This window comes from Epinephelus lanceolatus, chromosome 23, assembly GCF_041903045.1.
Source record: "Epinephelus lanceolatus isolate andai-2023 chromosome 23, ASM4190304v1, whole genome shotgun sequence".
NCBI classification, from domain to species: Eukaryota; Metazoa; Chordata; class Actinopteri; order Perciformes; family Serranidae; genus Epinephelus; species Epinephelus lanceolatus.
Window position 1 is genome coordinate 31,969,781 of NC_135756.1, and position 20,658 is coordinate 31,990,438.

Consider the following 20,658-nt stretch of genomic DNA (forward strand, 5'->3'; position numbering starts at 1 on the left):
TTTACTACTAATTTGTGTGTAACGTTAGCATGTTAGCATGTTTCCACTAATTACTTGGACTGACCTAACGTTAGTAGCGTTAGCTTTGCAAGCAAAGGCTGCAGGTAACAGCTTTGCTGTGTTAGGATTATGTTATGTCTTCACTGTGTATCTTCACATAAAAGAATACTCAGACGATTTGGGAGGTATGCCCTTTCTCTATTATTTTCATATTGAGACAACATGATCGATATCTTTTTTGTGTCTGTACATCCAGTGGCTGGGTCTCAGCGGTTAGCATGGCGCTTATAGGGGGTCAGTATGTCCTGCGCTGTGATCCGCGGAGGGATACACTGGTGAGCAGGCACAGGCACAGACGTAGCTTGTAAACAAAACTCAGCTGTTTATTTAGCCTAGCGATATCTCCGGACTATAGTAGCTGCAATGGACGACTTTGAACGCAATTTTGAAGAGTTTCTTGTAGCGGACACAGACCCAGAGCCATACCTGTTTGAGCCGGAGTACACAGATGAGGAACTCCATGTGTTGGATGCTGAGCAGGCAAGAAGAGAGGCTGTATCCTCCGCTCCCATTTTGCTGCACAGAATGGGATTTGGTGCTACCATCATTGGGGAGATATATCATCAGGAGGAAAAGCGCCACAGAGAGTGCATCACAAGGAGTGAAAACTTTGCAGCAATCACTAATCCTGGCGTGATTGAAACTTTTTTTCATGTACCTAAGATAAACTGGACAAAACAGGCCTGCAGGAGCTGATGGACAGCTTTCAGTCAGGTGAGTAATATCGTCCGTGTCGTCTCTTTGTTTGCTTTTACCAAGTGACCTAGCGTACCTGTCCCAGAGCAAGCTGCAGCTGTTGCTCACTGGTGTATCCCTCCGCGCAAGATGTACTGACCCCCTACAAGTGCCATGCTAACCGCTGAGACCCAGCCACTGGATGTACAGACACAAAAAGATATCCATCTTGTTGTCTCAATATGAAAATGATAGAGAAAGGGCATAACTCCCAAAACGTCGGAGTATTCTTTTCACATAATAATGCGGACTCAGCAGATGACTTGTTAACTGTTTATTCCTCCTTACACCGAACGTACACGGCTGCTTCTCATTGTTTCCAGTAGCACAACAACGGTTAATAACTTGAGGCTCACACTACTACGGTAGCCTTAGTAGCTCAAAATACACAACAGATTAGATCAGAACAGAAAGACGACAGGAGAATTTACTGAGTAATTTTGCTGTTTCCACTAATTACTTGGACTGACCTGAGTTAATCCTCTCGCTCTCCAAAACAAATGCATGCAGTAATTGCCGGTTGCAGTCGAGATTTTACAACACCAGGCTGTGGGTGTCATACCGCTTCGACCAAAGGGGCGCTATAATCAACGAAAACGAAAAGTTCCACATAGCTGCTTTAATCTTGTGTTTTAAATCTCATTCAGGTCCTCAAGCTTCCCTCTCACTTCTCTATCAATGTTGAGCTGTAACATATTATAGACAGGTATACTCAACAGAATCACAAAGTACAGTATGTACAGTGTCCTAGCCTAATCTGTTATCTTATCTTTTAACATTACATAAATCTACTAATTTAATGGGGGATAATCCACTAACAAGCTTTAATGCACATGTTAATTTAGATAAGTTGTGCTAATAATGTAAAATTTTAGTCTTTGGACATCTTACCCGTTAAAAGTACATCACAGCCAGTCTTTTCTGCTGTAACTCCATTGCACTGCTAGCATGTGCCGCTTACTTCCGGGAACTATTGAGAGGCTCTGCGATCCGCCATTGCTGTGAGAAAATGGCCCATTGGAGTGAACGTAGATGACGCGACTCTCTATTCAAGGGCTCTGGTCTACATTGCGGAGTGAGAAGGAGAAGAGTTCCCTCTGGTGGTGGATTGGATTTAAACAAACAGCAGCAGAAACAGTGATTTTCAATTCATTCATTCATTCAAGGTAGGTTGTATTTTTAACCACATTAATAAATAAACTCTGACGCGAGAAATTTAGCGTCCTGTCACTCTTGCTCCAGCACCCCTAAAATTGATCTAAGCACCCCTAAAAATAAATGAATTATCAATGTTTCCCATTACTTATATAGACTGTGGTGGCACACATTCTACGTAATCCTCCTGTGTCTCTGTCTCTGATGAACACGGAGACTCAGTTCCGCCCTCTGAGACAGAGGCTAACATCATATTATTATTAGCCTCTGTTGCAGTTTACTGTCATTTCTCTCCGGTTGCTACTTTATTTATTTATATAAAAGGTCCGGACACTGAACGGGGGACAGAGATGCTCCGTCACTAAGCGGCTACACAGGTAGACACAGAGCTGGTGTTTCGGTTTAAGTGGTGACCGTGTTATATGGTGACTTTCACATAGGTGTTCTCATAAGCCTTTAGTAGTTTAATCATTTTTAAATACATACACGTCTGTGTTTAATATCTAAGTTACGCTAAAGTTAAATTGTGTTCAGAAGACTCATTCACCTCTTGTAACGTATCTTGTAATATGAGAAAATCACTAGTTAACACGGTCACCAGTTAAACCGAAACACCGGATCCACTGACGCTGGTAGAGAGTAGAGAGTGAATGAAGAGAGGGAGCGATGACAGTAAGAAAGCCGCTGAATCAGATCAATAACACGTTATTTTCTGACTGTTTCACAACGGTTACGTTCAACAGCACAAACTTCCCCACACACCTCCACCCAACCCTGGAGCTCCACCTCAAACCTCAGAGCAACACACAGAGAGAGGAGAATAGGAGTAATTGTCAATTTACTACGTTACCATCTCTCAAGCATAGATATTACCTAGTATTTTTATAGATCCATGTTTTCAACCTACAAAGGATTATCTTGTAAAACAGCATATGAATCTGACACTCTCCCTTCCGTGTGTCTTGTCTGAAAACTAACCCTGCATGAGCCGATCTGAGCTGGGGTCACAGCTTTCCTCTCAGCGGCACCACGACCGCGCCACACACGCGCCCCGTAATCTCTTGTTACAGTTTATGACAGATAAGACTACAACAATACACACATCATAACTAGGGTTGGGTATCGTTTAGGTTTTATCCGATACCAGTGCCAAACCGGTACTTTTGAAACAGTGCCGGTGCTTAAACGGTGCCCGAACCGGTGCTTAAAGAATGGAAAACATACAAACTTTGTCCTAAAACGGTGCCTTTTTATTAAGGCATTTTGTGACACACAAGTTGAACAGAATATTAATTTAAAATCCTTAAATAATATAAATACAACAGACTAAGAAATTAACCGATATAAAAATTCACAACAAACTGTTAGAATTATCATAATAAAAACAGCAGCATATCAAAACCAGCAGCAATACATTTACTCGACGTAAATTACACATTAACAACATTAAGTTACTCGACCGAAGAAGAACGGCTGCTGTCATCGTCTGTAGCGTCAACAACGCTGGCAGGGCTGGGAGTGGGACTCTCTTCTCCGGGGATGCTGCTAACTCCAATAGTGGCAGAAGATGTGCTTGGCGTGGGGTCTCGCAGGCTATCAAAGACGGTGCATTGCTCGGCTTTTAAAAAAATGCCATGCGTCGTCAGATGCTTAATCAAATTCAAGGTGTTACCTCCCTTGCACAATATCGCCTTCGAGCACTTGTTGCAGGCAGCCGAGTCTGCATGTTTTGAGGTGAAGTGCAGCCAAACTTTCGACCGTTTACAACAACATTATTGAAAGTAATAATATTATAGTTATAGTTCTGGCTACTGTGGTACAATATGTTGAAAGTATGTATTAATATCTGGCAGTATATATGTGTGACAGTAGTCATATGTGTATAATAACAGTAGAAGTATGACTAATGACTAATGATGGCAGCAGCAGCAGGAGGCATCTGGCAGGACCACGGCAGCAGCACAACCACACACGTCACGCTGTCCAGGCACCGCTGCGATATGAGTTAATCTGAGAGACAGTGGAGCACAAAGGCTCCGGAGAAGAAGCCGAGTTAGTGACATCCAGAATGGCCGAGTTAGCAAGATGCAGTAATAGAATACGAGCGAGAGAGAGAGAAGGAGAGAAGGTGCCCGGTGTATTATAGGGGGGTCCTCCGGCAGACTAGGCCTAAGTCAGCCTAACTAGGGGCTGGTACAGGGCAAGCCTGAGCCAGCCCTAACTATAAGCTTTATCAAAGAGGAAAGTCTTAAGTCTAGTCTTAAATGTGGAGACGGTGTCTGCCTCCCGGACCGTAACAGGAAGATGATTCCACAGGAGAGGAGCCTGATAGCTGAAGGCTCTAGCTCCTCATCTACTTTTGGAGACTTTAGGGACCACGAGTAACCCTGCGTTCTCAGAGCGCAGTGTTCTGGTGGGATAATATGGCACTATGAGCTTACTAAGATATGATGGAGCTTGACCATTTAGAACTTTATAAGGTAACAGTAGGATTTTAAATTCAATTCTGGATTTTACAGGGAGCCAGTGCAGAGAAGCTAAAATAGGAGAAATATGATCTCGTTTCTTAGTTCCTGTTAGTACACGTGCTGCTGCATTCTGAATTAGCTGGAGAGTTTTTAAGGACTTACTAGAGCTACCTGATAATAGAGAGTTACAGTAATCCAGCCTAGAGGTAACAAAAGCGTGGACCAATTTTTCTGCATCTTTTCGGGTCAGGATAGGTCTAATTTTTGCAATATTACGCAGATGAAAAAATGCAGTCCGTGAGGTTTGTTTTAAATGAGAATTAAAAGACAAATCTTGATCAAATATTACTCCGAGGTTTCTTACGGTAGTGCTAGAGGCCAGAGCAATGCCATCTAGAGAAACTATGTCATCAGATAAAGAGTCTCTGAGTTGTTTGGGGCCAAGAACAATAACTTCAGTTTTGTCTGAATTTAACATCAGGAAATTGGTGCTCATGCAAGTTTTTATGTCTTTAAGGCAGTTATGGAGTTTAGTTAATTGATTACTTTCTTCTGGCTTCATCGATAAATACAACTGAGTATCATCCGCATAACAATGGAAATTTATAGAGTGATTTCTAATGATGTTACCTAAAGGAAGCATATATAGAGTAAATAGGATTGGTCCGAGCACAGAACCTTGCGGAACTCCAAAACAAACTTTGGTACGTATGGATGATTCATTATGAACATCAACAAACTGAAAACGATCAGATAAATAAGATTTAAACCAGCTTAGTGCAGAACCTTTTAGGCCAATTAAGTGATCCAGTCTCTGCAGTAGAATTTGATGGTCAATTGTGTCAAACGCCGCACTAAGATCTAATAAAACAAGTACAGAGACAAGTCCTTTGTCTGAAGCAATCAGAAGGTCATTTGTAATTTTAACTAGTGCTGTCTCAGTGCTATGATGCACTCTAAATCCTGACTGAAATTCCTCAAATAAATTATTATCATGGAGAAAATCACACAGCTGGTCTGCGACTACTTTCTCAAGGATCTTTGACATAAAGGGAAGATTAGATATTGGTCTATAGTTGGCTAACACCTCTGGATCCAGGGTGGGCTTTTTTAGTAGAGGTTTAATTACAGCTTCTCAACGACTTCATTGAAAACAAATGCACACGGCAGGGAGGAGGGTTAGCAAAACAGAGAAAAAGTGACAGGACGCTAAATTTCTCAGCTTCGCGTCACAGTTTATTTATTAATGTGGTTAAAAATACAACCTACCTTGAATGTTGCCAAAATCGCTATCTCTGCTGCTGTTAGTTTGAAAACAATCCACCACCGGCAGGCCTTCTCTCCTTCTCACTGCGCCATGCAGACAAAAGTCACTCTCCTTCGATTGACTGTGGGACAGAAGCCCCTCTCCTCTGATTGGTTGTGGAATCAGTCAATCTCAGATCAGCACCCAACTTTTTCTCCATAGAGTGAATGCACAGATAGTTTTTTACCAAATATCTCAGTGGAGGCACGATTTGTAGTTGAGGGAAACAGAATCTGTCACTCGTGGGGAAGGAAACAGAATCTGTCACTCGTGGAGAAGATTCGAGCAGTTGTAATTATCGATTTGTATTTGTGTTTTAAAGGAACACAAATAATTTCCTGAGAAATTATTTTACATACACTGAATATTTTTTGCACAAATTCACATTCAGATTGGCACATATTCAAATTTTGTCCAACTTCCACAACTTCACATTGTTTGATACAGGTGCACAAATATGTTTTGCACCAAATAAACTGCAACAATAGGAGCAAAAATGTGAGTGTGTCAGTTTTTTAATCTGTGACTTGTAAAATAGGATTTGTGCACCTGTAATTAAGAATTTGTTAATGTATTGTGTTGTATTTGTGGAGAGAAAAAAAAATCTACAAGTACACAACTCATACTGACACACATACAAATCACTGTACAAGTACACAACTCATACTTACACACATTCAAATCACTGTACACAACTACAAATTCTACTGTTACAGGTGCTCAAACCTTTTTCACCAATAATACCTTCATATGTTTAGGGCGGCATGGTGGTGTGGTGGTTAGCACTGTCACCTCACAGCAAGAGGGTTCCTGGTTCAATCCCAGGAGGGAGCCCTTCTGTGCGGAGTTTGCATGTTCTCCCCGTGTCAGCATGGGTTCCCTCTGGGTACTCCGGCTTCCTTCCACAGTCCAAAGACATGCAGATTGGGGATAGGTTAATTGGTGACTCTAAATTGTCCGTATGTGTGAATGTGAGTGAGTTGTCCCTGCGATAGTCCGGCAACTTGTCCAGGGTGTACCCTGCCTCTTGCTCATTGTCAGCTGGGATAGGCTCCAGACCCCCCCAACCCTCAAGTGGATAAGTGGTTACGAAAATGGATGGCCTTGTTTAATGTGTGTTTTGGGTCTGAATCAACTACACTTTACAGCACTTCACAAAAACCCCACCGCCCACTAGTGTTTAGGAGGTGTAACTGCAGAGTGACAGACACAACACCGCACAAGTATAAAAGCTCACAAGGGTGTAGGTTATGATAGAGCTGACACACAAGTATAAATCTGCCTAAACTCAAAAGCCCTCACTCCGCAGCAAAATTTTGGGACTAAAATGTCCCCAGAAGTACATTGCACAGCATGTTGACTAGCAAAAAAAAAAAAAAAAAAAAAAGAACAAATTACTGCTCAAATTGAAACAATCTCAGTCAACTGAGGGGTCTCTGATTAATGATTCAAATCTCCGACCCTCAAGAGGCAGCCCCCCACAGGTACTAAGGTTTTCTGTGCAGTTATGGATTATAAGCAACATCTGAGGTGAACACGTGTGACATAGAATTAAAGTGGTTTAGATAATCTGGATGACGTGTTGGCATGTTTACAATCTGTATGATTGTCTGACTGCTGGTGTTTCTTGACTTGACCTGTCTGCTTTTACCTTGTAATGTCATTATGTTTGAATGCTGTCACAACTGCCACTTAACAAAAGCTTTTCTAGCTTTACCAGTGAATTTAAACATTCTGTGAACCTTCCAGTGATCCTGCATCAGCAGTGTGAATTTAGTGAGTCTTATCCATACTGGCTGTGATCCATCACTCACACCTGCTCCTGCCTGAGATCCAGCCCTGGCTTTTAAAGGAGGGAAGCTGCTTAGCCGTGACTGTTTGGGGGATACAGGGAGGCTGAGCCGCAGCCGGAGCGGAGCCCAGCAGATTATTTCAGGATTATCTCGGCCGCTCTCCGTAGAACAGAGGCTTGGCCGGATGCAACAAGCATGGAGCTGTTAACATATGCTGCCTGCGTTAAAGAGGGCTCCGGTGACATCAAAAGTCTAAAGTTGTCACGCCTAGCTGGGCACACTTCATCTTCTCCCTCCTGTGGTTTTTACTACAGCCTGGGTTTAATCTCAGTGTTTTGCAGTCATATTTATTTTGCTTATTCAGTGTTGCTGACACATGCAAGCATGTCTGTAGTGGATATAGGATGTCAAACAATTAAAATTGTATCCCTTTAAAGGAAAAATATTTTCTCCTCTTTCAGCAAAGTGGATTGTAGTTACACATGGGCAGCCTCACAAACCACCATGTGAGTTTAGACACATATGGTGTGTACTCTATAGTTTTATAGCTTTTTGTAATCTGATGCATACACATGTTCTAAAATTTGTCTTTGTTTGACATATTTTTTTGTGTGACCTGAATTTATGGAAGAATGATGTTTTTTGAATATTCCCAAGCAACTATTTTTGTCCCCGAATGGGGATGATATGAATTTATTTTATGTGACTCTTTAGAATCTTATATTTCACATGAATGTATTTCAAGTTTTTGTTTGGATTTTCAGGTATTCCTTTAACTACAACAAAATAACACATATACAAGGCCACAAATGCAGCATTTATTTATTTATCCACTTCACAGGGTCAATTTTTCCTGTTTTCACCTGCAAAGAGACAGAGGTTCAGCCTCTGTTTGTGTGACATCACACAAGACTACATGCAAACATGAAAGCAACATACATCCTTTCAATCACAAGGTATCAGATATATCTCCATCATTATAATCTTCTACCAGGGCCCTGGTTCTACTTTTGGAGTAGAGCCAGGGCCCTGTTCTTTAAAGGTAGTTTAACTAATTTAGGCTAACAGGCTGATATCAGGCCGTAATGCTTCAGTTTATTCTCATCCTAATCTGGTTCTTTGAAAGCAGTTTGAGGATTGATTTGTTAATCCTGAATGAAGTTATCTGGCATGGCATTTAGGGATGAGTGAGTACACCATTATTTGTATCTGTTCCACCAATTAAATTATCTTTATCCATATTTGAACTCCGAATGGGTGGGCTTTAGGGGTGGGAATATCTGGGCACCTCAAGATGCGATTTGGTTCCGATTACATTTCAGAGGGCTACGATTAGATGATAAAATGATTATTGACACATCAAAATTTTTGATTTCTATACAGGATTAATTTTATTCACTGCGTGACTACTTGTTACTTTAAGACACAGCATACTGTATATGTAGTGATTCATAATTAAAAAACAGAAATCACATACATACTATCTGACGCTTGTACAGGCCCATTTTCTCCTTCAACCTTATAATCAAAATGCTTCCACACCCTTTAAACCAGTCAGATCCATCTGCAGTTGCACAATGCAATTACCATGTGCTATTGAATAGTAAATGGTTGGCAGCCTTTTTATTTAAAAAAAGTTAACTGCATTAATGAATTTAAAAGCATGTTACAGTCTCATGCCTGTATGAGAATACCAAGATAGGGGGGAGGCAGAGTGCACCACTGTTTTGTTTATGTTATGTCTCCAGCAGTGGGGAGCTGTCTCTCTGCTGCACATTAGCTCCAGGAAAAGTCAAGATGCTAAGCGGGCTGAACGCAGGGTTTTTGAGTTATTTTCTTCAGCACAGAGTTTCTGTAAGTTGTATAATGCTGCAGTGAGTGTTGGTCAGCTGGTCTCATTTATTAACATGATTGCTAATTGCTGCTCCGCTCCATTAATGATCTTCTCAGGGTGATGGCTTAGAAACTATTCACAATACACTTCACATTCGCCCTACAAATTTAATAATTTAAAATAAATTAATAATGAATTAATTATCAATACGTAATTGTTATGCTTGCAACCGCTGCCTTATGAGAAGATAAATTAGTACAAATTAACTTTAACGTGACCGTAGATTGTCCAGGTGCTGCACTGCTCTCACAGTTGAGTTCCACCTCCTTTGTTCCATCAACATCACGTTACCAATAAACATTTAGACAATTTTTTATTGACATTTCAATGCCGAATCGGCAATGTCCGCATCACGATGCATCTACGAATCAATTACTTTCCCCACCCCTAGTGAGGTCATAACCAGAAATGTGTGGGACATAACTAGAAGTTGTTATTTTAGGCCTGAAATTGCTATAGTATCATCAGAAGTTGCTATATTGGTTATTTATTAGAAAGATATTAACAACACCATGTCAGGATTGACTGTCAGACCATTTTTGATCACAAGTAACAGATTAAACACAGCTAACTAAATGGGTTATTTTCTTTCATCAAGACTACAGATAATGAGGCATTTTACTCAAAACCTACTCGTAAAAGTACATTCACTGTACCGAATACTCATTTTGTCTGAGTATTCAGCTCACCCTGAATTACAGTGCACTCTTATTTTAAAATACAGGCAAAACTGGTAGCAGGTTGAAACCATGAGCAGCATTCATGATTGGCTGACTGTCAATCACGTGAGCATTATGTTCCCGCGAAAATGCTGTCACGATATCAGCAGTATCCACCACGTGTGCAATGCAAAGCAGAGGCAATGAGCTAGCCAGTGAGATACACCAGCCTACACTCATTCCAAACTCGTCAAATACTACCGCTTTGTCAATGATTGTGGTGTCAGATACCAACACAAAAAGGCACCTTTTGCAGTGTATCATACCACCGCAAAAGGTTTATAACAATTTATAACATCGTCAAATGGCGTCAGTTTGACACACCCTCAGTAACAATGTAGTATAATGAGCTAGAGCATCCCAAAAGGGTGGGTGGAAGGGGAGGTGGATGGGTCCAACAAACCCCAGACCTGCACTCAGGAGCCTACTGTTCGCTTCCCATATGAACAATAAGCCAAACCATTATGTTTTTTTTTTTCTATACCTAACCAACCAAACTAACATTTTGTTGCACAAGGGAAGGGAACACAGGGCTGCTGTGTGAAAATAGGGTTTTTTTTAAAAATTTCATGTTCATTGAAATGTGAGGTCCTGTAGCCGCCTCAGAAGGAGTGAGAGCCACTGCTCAGCCAGAGCATAGGAATACACGGCATGGAGATATGGCAATTTGTTACATCTAATTAAATAAATTAAAGGTTTACATTGAGCTTGTGATTGTTGGAAAAGAGGAGTTAAAAAAAAAAAAAGGAAAAGAGGAGTAATTAACGAGATCACTAACAAGACTAACTTAGATGGTTTGGTGAGCCTTTTTTTGTTTTGTTGCTTCTGTCAAGTTTAAAGTATGTTTTACAATGAGTTAACAAGGCAATTAAGGCTATTTCTGCCTCTGCTTCTGGACTGTGGTCAAAAAGCACAAGGGGTCTTTAATTCTTGTTGCGTTGGTACTGCAGTGCAAACCCCTGTTGCTCCACTTAGCATTTATTTGTGCACAAACTGTAAACTCCACTGTGCATTCACTCTTGATGTAAGAACAGACCAAAATGGTGTTCTTTATAACAATGAATAACAATTGCCATTTTCCTTTTGTTCTAGTCATGGCGAACAGCGCAGTGTTTTTTAAACTCATTTTATTTCTATGCCAACATCACTACTCTTCATTCCAATTCTATATTCTAAACTTTCAATGTCACTAAACAAAGATAAACAAAGGAATTTGGTCCTCATAGGTGTAGTTATAAAACACTCTTCCACCCCACGCACGCATGAATTTACCCCACCTCCCCCCAGCCGATACTCCAGCATTTGAACAGAATGACAGATGTTTAATTTAGTTCTTTCCATCTCTGTGGAGAAATGCATTAAGCTGCTGGAGTGTGAATGGAGATGTCTTAAAGGGAAGGAATTAAGTGTTCCCGCTGCGCCTGCACGCACTTGTTTGCATAACCCCCACTCCATCATTGTTCTCTCTGCAGTATACGACATTTATGCTCCACTGTATTTATCCACTCAGTTTCTCGGGACAGTGTAGTGTTGGTACCACTGGGGTGATTCTGAGAATTCACAGAAATCTACTCTATAAAATAAAACTTAGTTTATTTCAGCACTGAGACCATCTTTATATCTTTATACCTCATGTATTTACATTGTATTACTTCTGGTTATTAGCACTGATTTGTCTTCCCATGGCAGCACTTCTTATATGGCATTCGGGTATGATGTGGCAGCACACCCTACTGGTATATATATGAACATAAATACACTCTATGGCCAAAAGTAGTGGACACCCTGCACTTTTTTTCTAGTTTGGGTTAATTAAGTGTAATAGTGGGTTATGTTAATGCTGCAGCCTACAATAATATTTTAGACAACAGTGTTCTTCCAACTTTGTGTCAGCAGTTTGTGTTTGTCTCTCTCCTGGTTTACACATGACACAAAGCCAGCTCCACGAAGAAGTGGTTCCCAGTTTGTTCAGCGTGGAAAAACTTTAACGGATAAAGCTCTGACCTCAGTTCCATCCAACACCTTTGGGATGACCTGGAGCGCTGACTGACATCTGACCAGTGGTTCTTAACTGGTCCAGCCAAGGGGTCCAGATTTCTCCATTTAGACATTTAGCGTCATACTTGTACTTGGCCATGTCGTCGAGCTAGTTTGCTGTCTTTGTTAAGTAGCTGTCCATTAGTCAGTCACTCTACAGCAGGAAACAGCACTTCAAAATGAAAGCTCTGTGCCCGAAATTCACTGTACTTAAAAATAAAGTGTGTTTTTTTACAAACTTGACAAGTTTCAGAGTCACTTGCAGTTCATTCAGAATGGACCTGGACCTACTTTTTGACCATGACTCGACTCGACCTTATCAGCCAACATCACCCTTATCAGTCAACATCTGTTGGAAACTAAAAGACTGGAGACTGTCATAGCCAAGCCTTTGGAATGACATGTTCAGCTATCATATATCATATAAGTTTGGTGCCCATATACTTTTGACCATGTACTACAACTAGATTGGGTTGACCATTTTATTCATGACTCTAACACTCTTTATTTTTTCATCAAAAAACTGTCAAAATTTTGAATATAAAAGGAGAACTGAGGAGGTATTTAAGGCAAAAGTTGGCCGTTATGAGACAGCAGTGACAAGGGTCAAGCAGGACCTTGACACTGTCACAAATAACTGCCTGCACTGCAACCACGTATTAGCCCATACGTGAATGTTTATCGTTGCTAAGTGACAGCTGACGTTAGTGTTAGTTAGCTAAGCTCAATTGTCCAACAAACAATAACCCATAAAATTACAATTCAACATATTTAAACAAAATCAACGACAGCTACCAACAGTTACAGTCCTTACAGCCTTAGCTAATGTGTTGTCACAGGTTAGATTGTCAAAATGAAAGTAATAACAGCTTAAATCCCTGAGGAACTACACTAGCATTAGTGACAGTTGCATCCACTCGTATGCAGTTACCTTACGTTACAGTTCCCTCAAACAATATCACGAAGCACAATACAAACCATATAAACAAGTTATCTATTAAGGGTACACTATTGATAAAATCTGAAGGTGCTTAGGTGACATTTACCCACCTGAAAGAATAAATGAAAACAAACAGTGATTTTGCTGGTCTTCAGTAGCTTTACTCTAGGTGTAACTGCCAACTCTCGTGCCTTTACTCAAATCAGTTATGCTTTAAATTGAATGGGGGGCTTCTGTATGGTATCTGTAAGGATACAAAATCGATAGCATATGCATAAAATAATGTCACAATTTAGCGAGCGGATACACATAAATACCCTATATGTCATACATACATTTGCAGTTCTACATCATGACACTGTTGAGGGAGATCATTAGGAAAACAGGGGACCTAACACTGACCCTTGTGGAATTATCATAGTATAAATGTCCTTTATGAAATTAAGACTATGTAACAAGTTAGTATACTGTACAGGTCCAGCAGAAAATATAACAGTACTGCTAATTCTCAGTTCTCTCTCTAACAGTTTCAGTTGGACGCTGCATCTCAACTGCCCACATGTGCCACCTGCTGGTTGTTGTTGCGCACTGCAGCTACTCATGGATCAATTATTTTACCCCCTTCTCTGTGGCAGCGGCATTGAAATGAGTAACTTCTGTATGTGAAATGGTTAACAAAGGACAGCACAGGCTATTTCCACATATATAATTAATTAGGCTATTAATTGTGTAATTACGAGATAAGGTGTCTAATTTTTTTTTTTATCCAGTGAATGCAATGCGCTTCTGTAGAAAATAGTTCCGGGTCACGCAAGTTGGATCAAATGAAAAATCAAAATCAAATTTTGATCATGGCCCATTTTTCGATATGCTATTTTTGATGTGAGCATAAAATCAAAAATAAGAAAAACAAACCTTTTTTTTTGTATTTTTGAATTTGATTATTAAACGAATAATGAAAAAACAAACCGTTTTTTGATTTTTGATTTTAAATTGAAAATGGAATGAACGAATGATACACGGACCCATTTTGCATCAGTTCATGTGCTTAATGGCAGTAATGCCATGATAAAAAATTATAGGTTAATGCGAGGCCCCCACTCAGTTATCACCATAAGGCAAAAAGCCATTATGAATAAAGATCAGTTAGATTCAGCGAAGAATCATTTCTTGTAGTTATCTCTTCGAAAGGCATTGGCCTCATGCATAATTTGCTTACTATGATTCAAACTATAAATTAACATTGTGAAGAGGTTAAAAGATGGTTAACTCCATTACGCAGATAAAAGAGGAGCAGCCAGCAGAGATTTTCCCATACTGATTCAATCAGCGTGTTCCTGACCTGCTCCTCTTGCTTTGAGTCAATACTGGTATCCTGAAATTGTGTTGTTAATTTAAGGATGTCCCTCTGCACCTTTGGTGTAAATTGAACACTTGAGCAGCAGTTAGAGGACAGACAGCAACCTAGTCACTCTCAGCCGATGTTGAGTCTGATACTGAATGTTTAATTGATGCAATCAGTGTAATCCAGCACTGATCATTACGAGATGATGTAGACATCTGATGCTGCCACATCAGTGCTTTTCAATGATGAGGATGTGTTAACTCTTTAACACATTGTTCAGGTCAAATCTGACCAGATTTGGCATTTAAAGCAATACTTACCTTTTTGGAAATTTTACACTTTTCTTTGTTTAGGTTAAAATGCTATTAATAAGCTGATGGCACACTAAAATGTAAGTGAATTCCAGATGAAAACTCATAATTATACCATTCTCATATGGTTCTAAGAAAACTCAGACCAATGACTGCATTTGGACCGAATGCAAACACATAAGCCGTGAGCCTGCTTCGCCTCAAGCCTTTCCCAGCTGACCCAGAGCTGGTCGCGGCGCACCATCAAGGCAGAAATACACCCACCGGGAGCCGTTCAGCACCGCGGAGAGCTCCCCACACAACCCGGACCCCAGAGTTAATAACAGGAGGTTATGGTGTTTCATTCTCTCCTCTCTATGACAAATGTATCTCGACCAGTAGCCTACTTTTGTTGCGTTTGCTGATGCTCTATGGTACACAAATACAGTATAGCCTAGTATAATCACATATCAAAACAAAGGGACGTCGGACCAATGGGATGTCGGACCAATGACATGGCGCCCCAACGTGGAGGCCTCCGACAGACGTAACCGCTCACGTAACATCCCACACCCTCCACCCGAGACTGTGAGACAACAAATATGCTAGTAACAGGGATGCTTATGGATATAAACTAGTAACAGGGACACTTGTGGATATAAACCAATAACCTGAGATGACCATGGTTCCACCTGGAGCTGTCCCGAAGGGAAGACGCCGGCAGCGCTGTGACAGGACGCGGAAGCGGGGGGGTTAGCTCTTTGCTAACAGCTAACCCCATCAAACCAGCTGTTCCCAGCGGCCTTCTGGCAAACGTCCGCTCGCAGGACACAAAATGGATTACATCCGACAATGGAGATCCACTCACTGAGGAGTGAGGGACTGCTGTGTCCTTGTGTTCACTGAGACATGGATGAATGGGGACACATAAGACGCTGGTGTTGAGCTAAAGAGGCTAACACTACATAGAGTAGACAGGGAGGCTGCATCATCTGGTAAGCTCTGTGGTGTATACACAAACAATTCATGGTGCTGTGATGTGAAGAGGATGACAACACAGCATCCAGTTGCTAATGGCTAACGTTAGCCTACTGTAGCATATCTGTGCATTTCCACTTACTAGTAATGTTAACATTACTATGTTAACTATGACTTTCCTACAGTGATCCAAAATGTGCAAAAATGAAAACCTTTAAAAAATGTACTTTTGTACAAGTGAGGTTGTTCATGGTCAAATTTGACCCACACCTATTAAAATGAATTTTAGATCTACTAGTGTGTGTCAAATCAAGGAAAATGTTGGTTTTAGGATATCTTAAAACTGTGAGTCTGCACATGCCAAGTCTGTGTATATTTTTTGTGGGACATTAGAGGCAGAATTCAAGGGGGACTTGACACTGTCATGGGCACTGCTTGCATTCTAACCACATTTGCCTACATTCCAACAGAGACAGGTACAGGTAGGCTGAAGTGTCATGGGTGAATTTCGAAACTGTAAAAAAAGTAAAAGATGATCATCAAGGCTTGACATTAGCATCCTACCAACAGCCATATGTGGATAGAAGATGGCAGTGGCATCTAACACAGTCACTGTAACTAGGCTTTTTCGCAGGTGATAGATATGCAATCTACCAAGGCTTTAAGGTTTACCATGCCCACTTACAGTTTAGCATGCTAATTTGCACAAAGCATAAAGTAAAGCTAATGTGAATGGAATTCCATTAGCTTTACTTTATGCTTTGTGCAAAAAGTAAAAAAAAAAAAAAAAAAAAAAAATGTGAATGGAATGCCATTCGTTTTGCAGATATTTAGTTATAAACCAAAGTATACTTAACAAGATGAGATTTTGATTTGCAGATGGTGCTAAAGGGATCACCAATGTAATTACAATTCATCTTGTGTGTTCAAAATTCCAATCCATGTCAATCCATCCAGTAGTGGGATACATTTCCCACAGAACAACATGTCAACATCATGGTAGCACTGAAGGAAACATCAGAGGTTCCCCATAGTTATCAGGGTTCATCATCAGGGCACCAGGAATGTCTACAAACCTCTATGGCTATCTATCCAACAGCAATCTCACTAAAAGCCAAATACATGAAGAGTAAAACAGGAATTCCACAAGGATCGGTGCTAGGACCGATACTCTTTAGTTTGTACATAAATGACCTCCCTGAATCTTGTTCTGGGGCTGGTCTTTAGATGTACGCGGATGATACGGTGATATACACTCATGGAAAATCAGTTAAATCAGTCACAGACCAACTGTCAAAGCACTTGGAAGCAATAGCCAGCTGGCTTGAAAACTCATGCTTGACACTTAATGTGGAAAAAACAGTGTCCATATGTTTTTCCTCTGGAAGACGGCCCACATCAACAGAACTAGATGTACAGATCAATGGTCAGCCAATTAGTCAAGTTTCTGAGGTCAGATATCTTGGTCTAATGTTGGACCTTCACTTGAAGTTTGATAAACATGTTAAAAAAAATCATAAGTAATGTGAAAGTCAAATTGTATGCATTTAGATTAATCAGAGATGGTTTAACATTTGATGCAGCTAAAATATATATGCATGCAATGATTTTTTTCACACTTCAATTACTGTGTTACCTCATGGTCGCAGGCAAGTTCATCAGTGATTAAACCTGTAGAGAGGCTGTACAACCGTGCAATAAAAATATTGGACAAAAGGCAGATAAGATCGCACCATTGCCACATCCTGAGGAGCCTGAACATGTCAAGTTTTGACAACTACATTACATTTGCTAATGCTAATCTTATATGTAAGTGCTTACATGGCCAGGCTCCTCAGGCTCTCTGCGACATGGTGCGACCATTGCAGGCCTCTGGACTGTCCACTAGGAACTCGTCTGCTGGGAATTGTAAAGTTATCATACAGGAATACCTCCTTTGGCCAGACGTCCTTTTCTATAAAGGGAGTTAATATTTGGAATGCACTGCCCACTGAACTGAAAACAGACCAAAACTGTCACCATTTTAAACTTTAAACTAAGTCATGTGTAGGGGCGGGGGAGGGTAGGTATGTATGTGTACTGTATATATTTGTATTTTATGTATTTTTGTGTATGCTGGCGGGTTGTGCATTTTGTTGACGTTCCAGGCCAACAACTTCTATTGACCAACAAGGTCGACAGGATTGGCCTGTAGGGTCAACGGGATGTACCGCCTTGCTAAACTTCATCTTTTGTGAATGTGTTTTTATGTTTTATGTTTGTTATTTTAAAAGCCCTTCTAGATACGGGCATTGGAAATTAGCAGTAGCTACAAATGCTGTGATACATTGCATTGGATAATTGCCATGCACTTCTCTATGTTAATGTATCTGTCCCTATCAAATAAATAAACAATAAATGTTAGCTGCTTGTGGTGCTGGAGGGAAAAAAGGGAACCACCCAATTCATCGGGATTCATGCTCTAAGGATCTTAAATGTTTAGACAAAGTTTAATGGTAGTCCATCCCACAGTTGTTGAGATAATGCAGTGTGAACTGAAAGACTGAAAACATACGAACCAACCAACAGATGGACCTTTGAGCCATGCTGCTAGCATCACCAAAATTGTCCTTAGACAGGGCTGTTGCTCTGTGGGTGAAGCTGCACAAAATTATGTGGCAACCTCAATGTTTTGGTGACAGCTAGCTCTACATTTACACACTATCCTACTTGACATTCGACCAATTTGCACTTACAAAATTTGAATGACAATTTTCCTAGTTTTGGTATGATGTGTAAAGAATTACAACACAACCTTAATATCCCTCAATGGTGGAATTAAAGCTCTGCCTGCAAGAGATTAAATCTAGTTGCTGTTTTGATGTATCATTCTTTATTATGCACGCTTGTTCCCAACATTAGAGACAAATTCTCAATAGGAGTGAAAAAGAGCACTACCACTTCAAAGAATTAACTGTGTTAAATAAATCTTCAGGCCTGCTTATTATCCACAGTCATTATGCAGGTATATCATCCTTGTGGCTGTAAGAATCTGAGTTAGTTGGTGAATAAAGTGCAACTATAAATTTGGACAGCAAAGTCATAGAGGCTACAGCTGCCCATCGATGTAATATACTATATATGCACTTTTATTGACTCATCTTACCAGAGTAGATTAGAGTACTGTGCAAAACCATGAGAAAAAAATGATCCCTTATCTAACTGATAAAACACAAAACACCCAATATCTCATCAATCTGTGTATATAGACAAGGCTCTCTGCTTCCCCAAATACAACTTTTAAATGTTACTGCATTTTTTTAGATTGAGCAGCGTAGGGTGTTCAGCTGGCACCAATGTACACTTTAATTTTGTTTCAACTGCCCTGCTTTGAAAGTAGAGTGTGGTAGTTCAAAGTTAAAAGCATTCTTCTTTTTGAATAAATTAACCAGTGGGCCAACCGAACTGTTGGCTGTCACTTTGGGACCCCTACTGCTCCATATCTGCACACAGCCTCAAATAGTGTCCAGATTCCACTTTGAACACTCTGGATAACAGAAGGGTCAAAACTAAACCAGAGTGCACTTGGAGTGGCAATGTATATATGCAGCCCGTTTATCCTAATGGTAACCGACATGTTAAGTGAGTCCGATTTGTTAATTTGCACAGAAAAAGTTGGCGATAAACATATCTGAACAGTATTAGCTAATAGCTAAATTGCAGCTGTAGTCAGCATTGTGTTAAGACAGCATTGGAATTAGGCTAATTATTAGCTGTATTGAAAGGCTTACTGGGTATATTAATTTAAAGTATATTGATTGGTTGTACTGAAAGGCTTATATAGCACATGCCTACATACTTAAGTTGCTGCAAAGATTTTCAGACTTGCATCCAGACACAATTTTATAATTAAATGTATGGAGAATGCACTGATTGTACAATCGGGTCAGTTTTCCCTCATGGTTGAAGACCAGTGCCAAAGTGCCTGTTCTATAATATAACCATTGTTATATTTTTTAAGGGCAATGTATTGACTGTGCCTGTAGTTGAAGTGAATATGAACATGACTTTTAGCTATTGGAAAAGGCAAAGCATTCTGGTTCATTTCCATATTATATTTAATACTTGGCATGAAGTAAACTATACAGTTCTGTTTGTGTTACATGTTGTGAATGATCATGGAAATTTTTTATAGGTCATTGACAAGTCATGGAAAGTTTGAAATTTTGTCCACGAAAATGTGCAGGAACCATGTACAGTGTGTGTAATCATGATAATGAAGACACATGTCACCCAGTGCAACGGTGTGGCTCATTAATGTGTTTTTTCCATTAGGCTTTGAAACACAATATACTTGTAAGTTAATACTTTGGGTTTGGCTCTGTTCATGGGATTTGTTGACAAGAAGAAACACTCTTAACATGTCTTTGTGACGCACAGCTGAAACACATTGTAAGACGTGGTTAATGTTGTGCAATGGTTGCGTTATGTTCAGGCAAAAAACTACTTGGTTAGGTTTAAAACAAATCATGTTTTTGGTTAAAAACAGTACATTTGTTACATGAGGTCAGTGCACAATAACCATATGTAAATTACGTAACATTACATCGCAACAACAGTTTCAAACAGGATGTAGGTACGTAGGTTACGCAAGGTTATGTTAAAAACAGCACTGACCTTTGGTTTCACACAGGACACTATCTGTGGTCTGCTGGGTAAAAGTCCAATTTTGTTAGACCAATCCACCTCCCCTCCCTCCCACCTTCCCCCGACTTTCTCTCTTTATACTACGTCAGTTGCTCTCAGCATCAGGTATTGCTGCAGAGAGGTTTACTAGGGAGTTAGCTGAAAGCCCAGTGTGTCTCATAAGGACACTACAGTGTGACTTTGGTGTCAATATAACACACCAAAGAGTAAGACAAAGCGTCAGTTTTTGACAACCTGGGCATGAAAATGGGC

General features: G+C 40.2%; 1 long non-coding RNA gene across 2 annotated transcripts in view; it reads left to right on the forward strand.

Moving 5' to 3' along the window:
* Positions 1-12,152, forward strand: part of LOC117249087 (uncharacterized) — a 55,226-nt gene extending 43,074 nt beyond the window's left edge. The window contains exon 5 of one of the 2 annotated variants that reach the window (XR_004500955.2): positions 12,067-12,152. This is a non-coding gene — a long non-coding RNA (uncharacterized LOC117249087). The remainder of the gene's footprint in view (positions 1-12,066) is intronic. The other variant, XR_004500954.2, reaches the window with a different exon arrangement.
* The last annotated feature ends 8,506 nt before the right edge of the window (positions 12,153-20,658 follow it).